The sequence below is a fragment of the Cebus imitator genome, unplaced genomic scaffold (assembly GCF_001604975.1).
Source record: "Cebus imitator isolate Cc_AM_T3 unplaced genomic scaffold, Cebus_imitator-1.0 Scaffold9, whole genome shotgun sequence".
Taxonomy (NCBI): Eukaryota; Metazoa; Chordata; class Mammalia; order Primates; family Cebidae; genus Cebus; species Cebus imitator.
Window position 1 is genome coordinate 11,147,206 of NW_016107324.1, and position 3,404 is coordinate 11,150,609.

The 3,404-nt window shown below is 39.8% G+C and overlaps 1 pseudogene across 1 annotated transcript; it reads right to left on the reverse strand.

Annotated features, from left to right (window-relative positions):
- Positions 1–2,453: 2,453 nt before the first annotated feature.
- LOC119473707 lies at positions 2,454–2,922 on the reverse strand (annotated as a pseudogene). Its single transcript, XR_005202924.1, has one exon. The product of XR_005202924.1 is annotated as a 40S ribosomal protein S17-like (transcript).
- Between the last annotated feature and the right edge of the window lie 482 nt (positions 2,923–3,404).

Sequence of the window (3,404 nt, forward strand, 5' to 3'; positions counted from 1 at the left end):
TAACTTCTGAGATGAAGGCAATAAAGAATATTGCAAATACTGCTGTTTCCATGGGTTGATGCTTAGCCCCTCCAACAACTAAGCTTTCTGAGCTTGGAAGTAATAGATTGACTGTGGTATTAAGCTTTAGGGAATCATGCTGAGATCTGGAAGAGAGAAACTGATAAAAGATAGCCAGAAAGGTTAGCCATTTGACTCCAACAGAATACACAGAAAGCAGGTAACAATACCTACCTCACAAGGTGTTTATGCAAATAAACAAGTATTTATTGAGCACACACTATGTGCCAGACATTCATGTAGCCTCCTTGATCTAAGTGTGAATAACGGGATCTCACAGTGGCAGAGACTAATGGCAGCATATAAATGCCAGACAGTACGGATATGGTTATGGAAACGGGACACAAGGCCTGTGTGGTAATCAATGGTTTGAGCTGCAGGTATCCTTGTCATTGGCTAATTGCTCATGATCTCCCCAGAATTAAAACAATGAGAGCCTACAAAAGTCTTAATTGAAAAAAAGTCTAGGTTTGGTGAGCAGAAGTCTTACTTGAGGCATCACAATAGAGAGTACACTGTAACTTTCATTTCTTTCTCCGGATCCCTTCTCCCTTGTTCTCCATCTTGCTCTGACCTGTGTGGATTGTGTCACGGGGCTGCCTTGCCCTCTGGCTTCTGCTTGGGTTTAGCCAATGGGAAGCACTGCCAGGAGGTTGAATGTCTTTCAGCCTATTTCCCCAGCTACCCTAGGGCTTGCTCAATGAACTCATAAATAACGCGGCCATGGTAGCAGGGGTAGAAGTTATGCATGGGCTCTGCCATAGGGATCTCTCACTAAGACTAATCTAGCTACTCCCACTGGTAATTGCTGAATCTACCAATTGCAAAGGTCAACGATGAGTTCCTGGTATGGCACCATTTCTCAGCAGCACCAGACTGTCACCTGATGGCAGGTTGATTACATAAGGAAGGAGACAGCAATTCCTCAGTGGACTTAACACTTATTCTGGGTATGATATGTCTTAATACTTCAATGTCCCATATCAAAAAGTAAAGGAAGACTCTAGCAGCACAGTTCAGTCAGAACCATTAATAGTTCACAAACTTAAGAGTGAAGGTGTAAAAGGTAAAGAACCATGAGTAGCTGAAGGGCTGACTGAGGGAATAGGGAATGTGAAACGGATAGGAGAAGAAGGGAATTTTCAACACCAACTACTACCTCATCACCAATTAAAAAATGAGATTTTAGTAGCTAGACATATTTTTCCTTTGGCTTGTTTTATATATGTAAAACTAATATGTAGACTTTCTTCTCTGTCCTCTACTCTTTCATTTAGGGTGACTTGATGGTAGCTAACCTTGTAATTTAGATTTTTCGGTTACAGGATACCAAAGGAAGATTGTGATTGAAAAAGAAAAAGAAGGACCATCATAAAGAGAAGATAAATGACTGGCAGGACTTTGGGTCTCCCCTTCTGAGGAAGATAGTGAGGGCATCTTCATCTGCATGAGAAATAGTCACAGAAATGAGGTGGAAGCATGATATTGTCATTCTCATTGTTTGAAAACAAATGTGGGTAAAAGGGTATATATGAATGCTGAGCACCTGAAACAATGAGCTGCACCAGACTATCCACTAGCAATGCAGGATCTCTCTTCTGTGATCCCCCAAGAGTTAGGAAGTCTGGAGCATTGCTTAGAATCTTTTGCTAACCATTTTCCATGCTAGATACCATACATGACAGGTACTTCTATGGAGTTTGAAGAATGGAAAAGAGGCAGAGTATTATTATTCTCCCTGCTGGTAGCAGTGGACAGATATATACTCTTCAGCAAAAATGAGCAGAACTCGGGGCACAGCTATAAATAAGACAGAGGTTTAAAAGTTAATAAGATAATTCTATGAACAGCGCTTAAAAACCTGAAGAAAAAGACCAATTTCTAGGAAAATGTCTTACCACATCTGGCTCAAGAAGAAATTGGAGCCCCCCAAATCCTATTACTGTTAATTAAATTGAAGAAGTTATGAAAAATCTGTCAACAGACTTACGTTTTTACCTGTGAAAAATTAACTGTTATGATAATTCTTTTTCTGGAAAATTAGAAAACTGGATAAAGTATGTGAAACAATGGTTTTCAGACATTGGACAACAGGCAACATGTAACTATAATCTCTGAGAGAAAGAGAACAAATGAGGTGAGCCCCTATTGCCCAGTTTACAAAGACAGAGAACACCAGAAATCTGCAGAGAAATCTTTTTGAGTCTTTGGGTGAGGAGTAACCTATGTATGCATTGGGTGAAACAGGATGAGTCTAGGCAAAGGACCACTAGAATGTAGTAAACTAAACAATTTCTGGAGCTCACACAGGACTATAAGTTTGTGTTACTAACAGCCAGAAGAATCATGCTTTAGTTAGTAAGTCCTGAAAGTTTAATATATAGTTTAATGTATTTTTTTTTGTTGTCTCGGGTTTATTGAAAATAATACAGCATTGCAGAAAAGATTCAAACAGGTCCCTGAGGCGTTTTGAAATTCATCCCAACTGTAGGCTGAGTGACCTGCAGGTTGGACAGACTGCCAAAGTCCAAAAGCTTCAGCATTTCCTTAGTGTCAGGATCTACTTCAATGATCTGATCCAGGGCTGAGACCTCAGGAACATAATTGTCTCTCTCTCTCTCTCCTCCTCCTGCAGCTTGATGGAGCCTCTTACTGGGCCTCTCTGCATCCACTTCATCAGATGCGCGACATAGCCTGCTATCTTGTTGCAGAGCCTCTTGCTAGTGGTAATGGCGATCTCCTCACACAGGCGCTTGTTGTGTGGAAGTCGGCGCCCAAGCGCGTGTAGTACTTTTCTATGATGACCCGGGCCACCTTCTTCACCGTTTTGGTGTGAACGTGGCCCATGTTGGTGGGTCCTTGGTGAAAGAGCATTTAATGTATTTTAATAGCAAACTTACAGGAACAGCACAGAAGACGGACAACATGAAACACGTGCTCGAATGTAGGACAACTCAGTTAGAAAAGCATAGTGAATGGACAGAATCTACTGTATGATAAAAATGCTACAAACACTATTTAGTTGCTGTCAATAAGAAATTTCCTTGTTTAAAAAATCCAAATGCTAGCATTGTTCAGAAAAAACAGGTTTATTTATAATTATTATAAAGTTGAACCGCTGAAATTTGTTCACTGAAACATTTAACTTCCATTAATGCTTTATAGCCTCACATTTACATTAAAAATTGACACACAAATGAAAATGGAAAGGCTGCCAATACATCCCCTATTTTTGCACTCGCTATCATATACTTAGGTACCTTTTGATCCCATGGGGAAAAAATATCTAACATACAGAACTACCAATAACAGGAAGAATTTTTTTTTTTTTTTTTTTTTTTTTT